We start from the raw sequence: 13595 nt of genomic DNA on the forward strand, positions 1-13595 counted from the left end.
AAATTCAAACTCAATGACATTTAGTAAGAAATTGTTAAAGACATTTAATAAGGTAATACTTGATGCTGTTATCACTAGCAGGCAGCTTCTTATCTTCCCTCCCCACATCTTTATGGTCTTTTGGAAAAGATTAAACTTGTTAAAAAGGCAATAGGAATATAAACTATCCAAAAATGAAAATCTGCAAAAGCACTGAACAAACAATGCTTGCTTAACAAGTAAAAGTGATAATGAATTGTAGTGGTGGTAAGTCACATCTCTCAAGTTGTTCTGCATCTCATGTAGAACTGGTAAAAGAAGTCTGCCTCAGTTACAGCCCTGCTATATTTCTGATGACAATGAGAGATGAAGATGAATTAAGTTATCCAGAAGCTTGAATAAAAAGATGTTTCTTGAAATATTCTGGTTGCAGGTGGCTCAGACCTTTAAAAGTCAAAAGAGCACCCTGAATTATTAAGCAGTGGAGCTGGAAGATTGGTGTAATCAACCACCTTCAGTCAGAAATTGAAATCTGGAGCCAACTGAAACTTCCAAATTAGGTTTAAATGTAGCTGTCAAAGGCTACATCCACACTGGAAAGATTATTATTATTATTATTATTATTATTATTATTATTATTAACCTTTATTTATAAAGCACTGTAAATTTACACAGCGCTGTACATACAATCTTTTTAATTGGACGGTTCCCTGCCCTCAGGCTTACAATCTAAAAAGACACAACACAAAAGGAGAAGGGAAAGGTGGTGGGGAAGGGGCCTCTCTAGTAGGATAATACATATAAAATACATAGCAATACAGGAAATGATTCAATAAAACAGACAACAAAAGAACAACAAAAAGCAAGTGACAATTATGCAATGCCTGGGAACGCTTCTCTGAACAGGATGGTCTTCAGCTCCGTTTTGAAGCTGGTTAAAGAAGAGATGGCTCTTGTTTGCGGGGGAAGAAGGTTCCAGGAGTGAGGGGCAGCGAGTGAAAAGGGACGAATCCGGGATGGGGCAGAGGAAATCCTGGGCTGAGACAGCAGACCTTGACTACCAGAATGGAGGGCCCTAGTGGGAAGGTGAGGGGAAATAAGGTCTGATAAGTAAGGAGGGGCCAGTCCATGGAGGGCTTTAAACGTGGACAGCAGGAGCTTATACTGAATACGAAAAGGGAGGGGGAGCCAGTGAAGGGATGCCAACACAGGAGAGATGTGGTCAGAGCGGTGGGCAGATGTGATAATGCGTGCAGCTGAATGCTGGACAGAAATTAAAGGACGGAGGTGAGAAAGAGGCTCAAAGCTATGGAATTCTGGGAGTTGGAGTTTGTTGTAGAGTTTGTTTAGGCTGGTTCTGAGAGTTGGAATTCTGGGAGTTTGAGTTTGCCCCATAACAAACTCCAACTTACAGAATTCCATAGCCTTGAGCCAGACAACAAGTTAAAGCGGTGCCAAACCGGGGTTATCTCTCCAGTGTGGATGCAACTAATGATAAAAAAATGGTCTAATCTAGCAGTTATTAAAGAATTCTGGGAACTGTAGTTTTGTGACACATTAGCCTTCTCTGTCAGAGAGCTTTAACAGTATATTATAATTCCCAGGATTCCCTTGCACTGAGCCAGGGTAGTTAAAGTTGTCTCAAACTGGATTATTTCTGCAGTGTGTTTTAGACCTCAGTGAGATTAAGCAGCTTTGTGGATTTCAACCCAAACATATATTTTTAAACAATTGTACCCAAGGACCATGATGGCTATGATGCAGGGGTTGGCTGAAAGTTAATCTTTTTTTTTTTTTTAAGACAAACCAAATACTCCTCCTATAGAAACATAATGCAGCTATTAGTAGTGGGTGATCCTTAATGTGGCACAATAGCATGTTTAATAGCATACACATAAATCATCACTGTTCAGCCAGAACATGGAGCCCCCAGAAGTTCACTTTAAAGAAGAAAAGAGAGAAAGAAAAACATCAGCATACATATAATTCTTCTTCTGTTTCACATACATTTTGAATAGGGGAAAAAGGAAGTTAATATATTTTGATTTATAAAATTGATATTTGGATAAGAGACTGCATGGTGTACCTGCTATTTCAAAGGGAGAAAACCATACCTGCTCAGTAACTTTTTAAAGTTAAAATAATGGTTGGGCACTGATCAGCTTCATGGCATCTATTATGATAAAGATCAATTCCTGAAAAGAGAGGGAAGAGTTTCAATAAGTACTGCAGAACATGCTTTACTTCAGGGCTTCTGAGTATGGCACACATGCTCTTCCCCACACCTTTCTATGTGATCAAGATATTCTCCAAAGTTTGCACTGAAAGTAAGCAGCATACCCAGCGGGCTGAATATGGTCCAAAACACATTGCAGAAATAATCCAATTTGAGACTCCTTTAACTGCCCTTGCTCAATGTTAGGGAATTCTGGGAACTGTAGTGTGACATTTAGCCTTCTCTGTAAGAGAGCTCTGGTATCACAATAAACTAAAATTCCCAGGATTCCCTAGCACTGAGGCCGGGCAATTAAAGCCATCTCAGACTGGATTATTTCTGCAAGGTGTTTTGGACCTTAGTTTACAAATGTTGCTAGAAAAGAAGCTCTCTTTTCTCTTCAGTTCAGCCATGTGAAATATACTTTGTGGGATGAATTAAGCTGCCAAACATTTACTGTTCTATGAGGTGAGACTGAAACTTGCAGAACAGGACTAGTTAACTGTATATAGAAACAGAAGTTGAAAAAAATTAAAATAATATTCCAATCAGCCTAAATAAATCAATTGCAGATTTTCCCCCTGCTAAAAATGGTTTGTGACTCCCCTGGAAAAGTGTCCACCCTCATATGAAAGGGACCCAAAACAACACGAATGGAATCAGCTTTTCTGCTCTAGCATCACAAAAAGATTGTTTGCAAGAGTATCACCCCATTAAATATAAGGGGCTATCATCAAAAGAACCATTAGCAACTTATGCTTGGGTACATAAGTCAACAGATGAATTGAAGGCAAATATACACACACACTGAGTGCATTTAAATGTGCATCACGTTTGCTAATGAATCCAGCCATAGTTACCTAGGGCAGGGGATAAACAAAAATTAATCTGATTTAAAAAATACCACATCCTACTATCTTGCCATGGCAATCATAAAATTTTGACATTCTACTTACTTAATTTTTGAAGACATACATTAAATAACAAAAGCACATCCTAAAAACATGCATGGCATAATTCAGCTTTTCTTACCTTTTGGATTTTTACTGGTGTCAAGCAGACATTTTGAATGGTACACATACTTTATCTACATGTTTGGACATTTTCTGCAAAAATTCAAAAGAAAATCAAGCCTTAACAACCATGCAGCTAAGTTTTATAAGAGCTGATTTGCTACTTTGTCCCTTTCATTATAGGTCAGTTCTACTTAGATCTGAATCTTGGTGTGTAAAGAAAGTGGTTGTATGACAACATTAGTGGGTTTTGCTTGTCATTTAACTGCTTCTGCCTGTTTTTTCAAGTGCAGAGTATACACAACAGGAGGGTTTCACAGAATGAACCACAACTCTAACATATATACAACAATCACTACACATAAATATATGATATAAATGTATGATCATTGCTTACATGCTAGAGTTGTGATTTTATTCCTTTGGTACACTGTTGTAATATAGTTCATTATATTGTCAGTTTCTCCCTGCTATTCTTTCTATGTTTTTTTCAAATGGCTTGTTATTTTGCAAAGAAGCTACTTTCAGTCAAAGCATACATGGTAATGTTTTCAACTGAAGTAATATGGACATGCCAGTTCTATTGCCTCAGTTTGTTTTCTTTATTCCACCAGGAGTCCTATTACAGTAACATTATATACTTGTCTATAAGTCTAAAAATTTATGTCCAAAAATTGACCCCAAAATCCCAGGTTGACTTATTTATGAGTCACTATGGAAACGTGACAGTAGCTCTCTCAGATTTCCCCATGCCGTGCAGAGAGGAGTTTGGCAAGAAAGAGCGAAGCAGAAAGAGTCCTGGATGACTGATTAATATTACTGTTTATTTAAGAGTCCCCCTCCCACCCATGGGCCTGGCTGAAACGAAAGATGAAATGATGAAGAAAAGTCGCTCTTCCCATATGTACACATACACACACTATTTTACCCTCAACTTATCCACGAGTCATGGCAAAATCCATAATTTTGGCCCCAAAACCTGACCTCGACTTATACATGAGGTAGACTTATAGTTTAGTATATATAGCATATTTAAAGGAAGTGAGATTAATAAAGCGCTGGGGGAAAACTACACTTGACCCTCAATGTCCACTGATTTCCTCTCTGCCCCCACGGATTCAACTGTACACAGCTTGAAAACATTCCAAAAAACAAACAAACATGAATTCCAAAAAGCAAACCTTGATTTTTGCCATTTTATATAAGGGACATCATTTTATTATGTCATGGTATATACCGCTAATGGGACTTGAGTATCCATGGGGGGTCTTGGAACCAAATCCCAACAGATACCAAAGGCCTACTGTAATTTCATAACAAAGTAAAACAAGATAAAACAGAGCAAAAGGATGATGATGATTATATTTATTTATAATCAATCTTTTTCCTAGCACACCTAAGCACATATATTTTAAATTCCAGCTGAATATTCACCAAAACTAATATCAGCAACTTCTCTATTTAGTTAATAGAGCTTAGCATCAGGTACTGATAAGGCCAGCCCACAACCCTGAGCACATGCAGATGTTGAATCGTTTTTGCCAGTAATCCCTGTTTATACTGTATGGTGAAGTGACTTCACAAAGAGAGAATGTACACAGTCAAGTCACTGCCAAAGCAACTGGCTGAAGAATTCTGCTGCTTAAAAAGATCCTGTTAAACTTAAATGAATAAAATTGTCTCCATGCTACTCAATAAAGGTTTCCACCATCCTATAATCCAGTGGTTCTCAAACTGTGTGATGGGACCCCTGGGAGGGATGCAAGAGTTGCTCAAAGAGTTGCAAGCCTTGGCAGCCCTGATCCCTTCCTCTCAAATGTTTTCTGACCTGGAGCAGAATTTGAAACCTCTGCCTTGCGGAGGAGAAGAAAGAGAGCTATTTCCTTATAAGATGTTAAAATACAGTATGAATATACAGTACATGAATCTATGAATGAAAATGCACACACTAAACAAACAAAACATTTTTATTCATATACAGACTTCCCTCCACATTCACTGGGAATAGAGGTATAGGACCACTGGCAAAGTGGAAAAAATGTGAATAAGTCTATAAGGCTGCTCCAAACCATATTGAACACACACGAAAAGCACAATCTGCAGATTCAACCCACCATGGATGCCTCTGAGGATGTGGGTTTCCTTTACAAGGTAGAATCAGGCAGTTTGTGGGCTTGCTGTTGCTTCCACTGCTGCCCTATGTAATTTTTAATAGGGACTTACAGGACTTTCGTTCGCAGTCTCTCAGTCTCACAAGGCTTGTAGTCCCTATTAAAAATGGCATAGGGCAGCAGCGGAAGCAACAACAGATAATCTGTGAATAATCAAATCTGCAAAAGTCAAAGTTACAAATATGGAGGGCTGACTGTACTGGATCAAATGAGAGCGGACCCCAGCATCTGGATATAGTTGTAAAGGGAGTCATAAGGGTCCAAAGTTTGAGAACCACTGCTATACTCTATCAAATGTTCAAGACAAGAATTAAGATTATACAGAACAATAGCTCAATGGTAGAGTTCAGAGCTTGTATGCAAAAGGATCCCAGGTTCAGCCTCTATAGCTTAGGTCTACAACATCTGAAAATAATGTATCTCCCTATATGAACCTGCTGGATTCTTAAGATCCACCGGAGGACTTTCTCTTGGCCCCACCACAAATACAGGTGCCACCAGCTGTGTAAATAGGTACCTACCTCATTTTGACACTTCCAACATTTATTTTTTTATTTTTCTTATATATTTTAGATAGCTTATAAATTAATTCTACAGAACTACAACCATTTAAAATATTTCTTTAGTCTCATCACAGTTTTGTTAATTTGAGCAACCAGGCAATCTGGATTTTTACAAAGTCTATAGTCCTTTTTGCTTCATAGAGATGAAGACATGGTTTTCTACAATAACAGCTACTATAACTCAGACTATCTATTCTAAATATTATGTGTGTATGTGCCTTCATGTCACTAGTCAACGTATGGCAACCCCATTCATTTCATAAGAGTTTTCTTAGGCAAGAAATATTAAGAGGTGGTTTTGCCAGTCCCTTCCTTTGAAATATATCCTATAGCACCTGGTATTTGTTGACAGTCTTGGATCTCAATACTAATTGGGGCTAAGCCTGCTTAGCTTCCAAGATCAGACAGGATCTGGTGCTTTTAGGGTATCTATGGACACAGGAGTATACAAAAATTGCTCCTTTTTGCAAAAGCCTTAAATGTCAATGCTCAAACCATGTTATGTCTACCCAAATAAAGTAACAGATCACAGTGTACTGACTATTATAAATATGATGTATTTAGACACATCTATGTTTTGATACTTACCTAGATATGTTTTTATCACAACACTGGTGTAGTCGTATAACTAGTTCAGAATATCTATGAAGTAAGAATATTTAGCATTAATACAGAAGTTCTCAGTATTCAAACAATAACATTTCCCCATTTTTTTAAAAGAAGGATACATTCTCTCCCTATATGTGTGTGTGTGTGTGTGTCAAGTTTTTACTATGCTCATGCTCACCTTGTAATTAAATAAAAGCCAGTTTTTCTAGGCCCTAAATCACTACACATCTGCATGAAACACTTGATCATGATTCACTGAGGAAAGGCCTCTCAAACTTGATTAACAAGGGAATCCTTGCCAATCCCACTAATCATACTGCAGTCAAGAATTGTGGACACACACACACACACAGAGTATATTTGAATGCTTTTAATATGTATCGATCTTAATATTTTATAAGTCCCTGTACTGAGCAAAGGGTGGGATATAAATGAATAAAATAACCACTGCTCAATGTTCCAATAGCTGAACTACAATCACTACAGTCATTTGTTGATGGAAAGAGAGCAAAAAGGTAGCCATCTTATCCTTTTTAGGGAGGGGTCTCAAATCATGGGAGCAGCGCTCCAAACATGCCTAGGATGTTGATGGGACTAAGAAAGGCCTCTGTGACACTGGCTATATTGTATACCTGTCATGGCGGACAGAAATAGTATCTAATGTGCAGTGAATCTGAGTTGAAACTTCACCTATACAGGCCATAAACTTGTTCATGTTCTAGTACACAACAACCGAAACAGTAAAACTAATCTGGCTGAGATATTTATGGGAATTAAAACAAAATATAATACACTGTTAAACCATACAAAAATTAAGAACATAAATAGGTAACATTTAAAAGGAAAAAAAACAGTAACCAGCTTTACATTCTTATACTGAAACTGCCTTCACCGGTCCTCCCCAAACCACTACTATCAGCCATTCATTAATTGCAATCTCTAGCAGAAGCAATATACAGTATTTTGTTTTTTGTGAATTCTCCTTGACAGCAACAGAACAATTTGGCTTTATATGAAGAGTAGTTAGAATGACATATGCTTTGAGTATTTTGCCATGATCGGTAGCTTGAGGCTTGGAACATTACCTTGACAACAGGGGTCACAGCTCAGTGCTTATGCATGGGGAATCTCTGGTTACAAAAAGACCTCTGGTAGCAACACATGTGCTGCACTATTGTCTGAGAATGACCTCTAACTGATACCTTGCAAAGTAACTGCCAGTTACTGATTTCCTGTACCTTTCAGATGTTCGGGAAAACTTGCATCAACGTTAAGCCTACCTGTTTTTATTATAGGACTGGCTAAAGGTAATAGAGCCAGCAGTGGTTTGAGTGCTGGACTAGCACTCTGGAGACCAGGATTTGAATCCTGGCTTAGTCATGTAAACCCGCTGGGTGCCCTTGGGCAAGTCACACTCTCAGAGCCACAGAGGATGGCCATGGCAAACCTGCTCTGAAGCAACTTGCTGAGAAAATCCCATGGTAGGTTCGCCTTAGGATTGCTATAAGTCAGAAATGACTTGAAGGTATACAATAACAACAGCAAAGTTAAGGGATACCCAACACTGTCTGGGTCTGTACCTTACACACCAAAGGGATCTAAGGGCCATTCATTTTCCCACTACTGTACTGGTAAGATTCATGAAGTAAAAGGGAGCAGGTAGTGGGAAAACAGAAGGCCCCTTAGACCCATTTGGTGTGTAATATACAAGCCCCCTCCTGTTTTCCTATCTTTAAAATACTCTTACTCTCTCTCTCTCTCTCTCTCTCTCTCTCTCCATAGATAGATAGATAGAAGATTATAGCACTGGGGTTAAAACGTTCCCCAGTGCGTTCTAACGGGGGCGAGCACGGAGCATGATGGGAACCCAATGGGGCCCAGAATGCTAGTTTACTGCACGGCAGAATGCCACCACCGCCACCGAGCGTTCCCATCAGGTTCCAGGGGATGCCATTTCTGGGTACGCTTTGAAACCGTCCCCAGCAATGGCGTCCCCTGGAATCCGATGGGAACACTCGGTGGAGGAGGCGGCATTCCGCCGTGCAGTAAACTAGTGTTCTGGGCCCCATCGGGTTCCCGTCACGCTCTGTGCTCGCCCCCGTTAGAATGCACTGGGGAACGTTTTAACCCCAGTGCGATAATCTTCATAGATAGAGATATACACATACACACATGCACACACACCAGGAATGTTAGAATCAGTATCTCTGTCCTCTTCCATTTTTCTGTCTTTTTTCCTGTCTGGGGAATCTCACCAATTGTGCCTTAAAGAGCCTCTCCTTGTTTTTTAGCTGTTAAAATTTTTCTCACTGATTAATGGAAAGCACTCAATTCTTACTTCTAGAAAGCTGCCTCTTTAGAATGTTGACATGAAACTGGCCACTGCAATTTGGGCAACAAAAAATCCCAAACACTATTACACTTTGAACTGTCTAGTGCATCATCCTAATGAATTGTGGCAGAGGCCCTTTTTTCTTCTAGGAAGCCTGCTTTTTGGAATTTCAGCTTAGAAATGGTTCTTGGATTTTGGACAAAAACTCCTTCAATTCCCTGATGAGTTGTGCGGTTGTCATAGACATTTTCTCCTTTTATTTTTATTTTATTTTTTGTAGCCAGTATGGTGTCGTGGTTTGAGGGTCGGACTAGGACTCTGGAGACCAGGATTCGAATCCCCTCTTGGCTATGAAAACCCACTGAATGGCCTTGGGCAAGTCACATGCTCTCAGCCTTGGAGGAAGGCACTGGCAAACCTGCTCTGAAGCAATCCTGCCAAGAAAACCCTGTGACAGATTTGCATTAGTGTTCCCTTAAGTCAGATAATGGTGTGAAGGCACACAACAACAACTTTACTTAAAGAGACAGGCCCAGTTCTCAAGGAACCACACTCCAAAACAAACAGATGGGGAAACAGTACAATGTAAGAAGACATTTTCTCAGACCAAATGTGTACCTGGTCAAACATCTTGATTCCTACAGTGGCCTTGGTGAAGGCCAAAAGCAAGTCAGGAATGTGGTATTTTCTAGCAGCTAGCATTCAGCAACATAATGCCTTTCACCCCAGAGGTTCTTTAGAGTCAACATGGCCACAGATAGAGTGATCCTCAATGCATTTCTATAGAGTCAACATGGGTAAATAGCCACAGATAGAGTGATCCTCAATGCATTTGAGCAATCCTGTTTTCAAAGCAACCAAACTGAGAGCCATTTTGTGTAAGTGGCTGCATCTGCACTGGAGAAATAATCCAGTTCAACCTCATTTTAAGTGCCGTGACTTCATGCTATGGATTTCTGGGAATGGTAGTTCGTTGGGGCACCTTTCCTCAAACTATTTATTTCTCCAGTGCAGATCCTGCCAGTGAAAACAATATTGGACTGGAGCGGCCTTTGGTCTGATCCAGCCCCACTTTTCTGCAGTGTGAATGACCCCAGACTTATGACTCTGGAGACCAGGAATCGGTTCCCAGCTCAGCCTGGAAACTCACTGGGTAACCTTGGGCAAGTCACTCTCTCTCAGCCTCAAGGGAAGGCAATGGCAAAACTTCTCTGACCAAATCTTGTCAAGAAAACCCTGTGATAGCTTGGAAATGACTTGAAGGTACACAACACACACACACACACACACACGAGAGAGAGAGAGAGAGATTTTGATTGAACATTAGAAGGAATATCTTGACAGTACAAGTGATTCCACAATGGAACCGATTGCCTAGAGACATTGAGGTCTCTTTCTCTTGATGGCTTCAAAAAGAGGCATCCGCACTTCAGAAATAATCCCATTTGATACCACTTTAACTGCTGTGGCTCAATGCTATGGAATTCTAGTTTTGTGAAACATTTAATCTTCTCTTTCTGGTACCAAAATAAACTACAGTTCCCATGATTCCATAGCACTGAGCCATGGCAGTTAAAGCGGTCTCAAAGTGGATTATTTCTGCAGTGTGTGTGTGTGTGTTTTAAACCACAAAATTGATCTCACCCAAGTTCGTCATCTGCCCTCCTTGAATACACTAAACAGGGGAGAGGAAAGGGCTTCTCCCAGTAGCATTGCCAGGTTTTTGGAAATGGAAATAAGGCAATAAGACACGCAAGGTGAGCAAGTCAGGAAGTGGCGATGAAGAAGGCAGCGTCCTACCTAAATAGCAAAGGAAAGTACTGAGTTCAATTAGCCCCAGCCATGCATTTCTCTGCAAAATTAACATAATGTTTATAGTCACCAATTACACATTTCTGTCTACATGGAGGGCACGTGCCCCAAAATATGAAGTTTTTCAGGGGAGGACTGAATTGGGGTGTTTGTGTGTGTGAATTATATACTGAATTTCCTCCTTCAGTTTGTATATAAGGAAAAGCTTCCCAACATTAACATATTGTCCATAGTAACAAATTACACATGCTTTTGTCTGCATGAAGGGCCCACGCCCCAAAATATCAACTTTTGGTGGGAGCATGAATTATAGACTGAATTTCCTCCTTCAGTCCCTCTCTCTCTCTCTCTCTCTCTCTCTATATATATATATATATATATATATATGAGGAAATTAACATATTGACTATAGTAACAAATTACACATGTTTTTGTCTACATGATGGGCCCATGCCCCAAAATATGAACTTTTTTTGCAGGGGGATGTGTGACTTACAGACTGAATTTTCTCCTTCAGTCACTCTATATAAGGAAAAGCTTCCCAACCCTCAAATGAGGGGGAAATACTGCTTATAAAAAGGGGCACCTGGCATGAAGCAATCCTACTCTATGCCACCCACACAGAAACTGCGAAGGCGGTGGAAGTGGAAGTGAAGAGAGATTTAAAGTGCACACACAATCTCAGATATACAGTCTAAAACATGCTCACACACGTCGCTACATCAAAACTAACTTAGCCTGACTATGGCCCCCCATGACACATAGCGAGGCAGCAACACTTAACAGTAATAATGACAGCCAGCGTGGTGTAGTGCTGGGAGTGTTGGAGTAGGACTCTGGAGACCAGGGTTCGAATGCACACTCAGCCATGGGTGCTCAGCCTTGGGCAAGTCACACTCTCTCAGCCTCAGAGCAAGGCAATGGCACACCTCCTCTGAACCAACCTTGCAAAGGGAAGTGATAGTTTTGCCTCAGGGTTGCCATAAGTCAGAAAATGACCTGAAAGCACACAGCAAGAGTAATACTAGAAATAGGGAGCAGCCTGGTGTAGCGGTTGGACTAAGGAGTTTATCACATGGGGGACAATTGGAAGTATAAACGCTGATTAACCCGTGATAATAATGCAGCAATTGTGCTAATGGTTTTCACACAACATCATGCTCAAAGTAATATTATCCCATGAATAACTGGTTATTATTATTATCGTGAAATTGCGCTAATGGTTTTCACACAATGTCAAGGTGAAATGTGATTAAACATGAATAACCAGATTTTCCCATGAATGACTTTTTGCTGTTTATTGCCTGTTTATTCCGTGGTTATCCACAGGATAATGGCTCTTGTGTTAAACTTATTTTAATCACGTTTTAATGTCAACTGCACAATTTTCTCGGCTTAATCGTTGTCTAAAACCCCAATTCCCCCCCCCCATGTGATAAACTCCTGACTCCAAAGACCAGGGTTCAAATCACCGCTCAGGCATGGAAAGTGACTGGGTGACCCAGAGCAAGTCACACTCTCTCAGCCTCACAGGAGACAACTTGTTGGTTTTTTTGTTGTTGCGCGGTTCAAGTTGTTTCTGACTTATGGCGACCTTATCAAGGGGTTTTCTAAGCAAGATTTGTCCAGAGGTGTTCCTAATAATAGTTAATAGGGAGCAGCCTGGAGTGGTGGTTTGAGCGTCGAGCTGTGACTCTAGAGACCGGGGTCCGAATCCTTACTCAGCCATGTAAACCCACTGGCTGACCCTGGGCAAGTCACACTCTCTCAGCCTCAGAGGGTGGCCAGGGCCAAACCTCTGACGAAATCCTGCCAAAAAAAGCCCCAAAATGAACCCGTGACAGGTTCAGGGTCGCCATGAAGGCGCACAAAACACACACACACGAGTCATATATATATATATAAATATATATATAGAGAGAGAGAGAGAGAGAGAGAGAGGGCGGCAGAGGTTTTATTGTAAGGCGCTTTGATTGTTTGGCAACAGAAAAACCGGGTATAAATAAAGTGTTGTTATTATTATTATTATTATTATTTATTTATTTGCCTGCTTGGCGGGGCTCTGCCCCAGCGCCGAGAGGAGGGCGAGGGAGAGGCGCCTTCCCCTTCGCCTTCCCCTATGGCACTGAGGGGCTCTGCGGAGGGAGACTGACAGCTAACCGCCACTGCTCCGACCAGACCCACTTTTCTGCAACGGGGAGGGGGACTAACATACCTGGCACGAGAGCACCCCGTCCGCCCCCCCCCCCTTTCTCAAACGAATGGTTCCGACCAGCCGCCGCCGCTGCCGCCGTCGGGGCTCTGCTCCTCCACTCTCACAGCTGACGCGTTCGAAGATCCTCCGCTTCGCCTGGGCCGGAGTGAATCCACTGCCGATAGGAAAAGGCCCCGCCCCATCGACCAATCGATGCCCTCGGAGCTCTGCGCGTTGACCTAGTCCTTGTCGGCTCCTGCCCTATACACTCTTATAGCGCTGCCTCCTCCTGTTGCATTCTGGGATTTGCAGTTTAAGGAGGGGGCGTTTAGAATTCCCAGTCAGAGAGCTCTTAGGCCTTGCTAGACTACAAATCCCAAAATGCAACAGGAAGCAGGCAGACCAGTTAAAGTGGGATAGCTGCACTATAAGAATGTAGTGCGGTATGGTGACCAAATGAGGGGAAATTAGGGGCTTGTTGTTTTTATTGTGTGCCTTCAAGTCATTTCAGACCCTAAGGCGAATCTATAATGTTTCATGGCAAGATTGGTTCAGAGGGGATTTGCCTTTTCCTTCCTCTGAGGCTGAGAGAGTGTGACTTGCCCAAGGGCACCCAGTCAAGCCCAAGCAGGGAATCAAACCCTGGTCTCCAGAGTCATAGTCCAACGCTTAAACCAGTATGCTACACTGGCTGCCTTGGTGCAACT

General features: G+C 41.3%; 1 protein-coding gene across 3 annotated transcripts in view; it reads right to left on the reverse strand.

Annotated features, from left to right (window-relative positions):
- Nucleotides 1-12954, reverse strand: part of LOC149313918 (solute carrier family 35 member F5) — a 46925-nt gene extending 33971 nt beyond the window's left edge. Inside the window, exons 1-4 of one of the 3 annotated variants that reach the window (XM_089520154.1) lie at nt 12910-12954; nt 6530-6583; nt 3227-3300; nt 2094-2174 (exon numbers count right to left, since the gene is read on the reverse strand). The gene's annotated coding sequence lies outside the window, so the exon portion shown is untranslated. Of the gene's footprint in view, nt 1-2093; nt 2175-3226; nt 3301-6529; nt 6584-7830; nt 7941-12741; nt 12835-12909 lie in introns of those variants that run through there. The other 2 variants (XM_089520155.1, XM_089520156.1) reach the window with 2 other exon arrangements.
- Nucleotides 12955-13595: the final 641 nt, after the last annotated feature.

This window comes from Sceloporus occidentalis, unplaced genomic scaffold (genome assembly GCF_023333645.1).
Source record: "Sceloporus occidentalis isolate IW3139 unplaced genomic scaffold, rSceOcc1.0.p SCAF_4, whole genome shotgun sequence".
In the NCBI taxonomy this organism is placed as follows: Eukaryota; Metazoa; Chordata; class Lepidosauria; order Squamata; family Phrynosomatidae; genus Sceloporus; species Sceloporus occidentalis.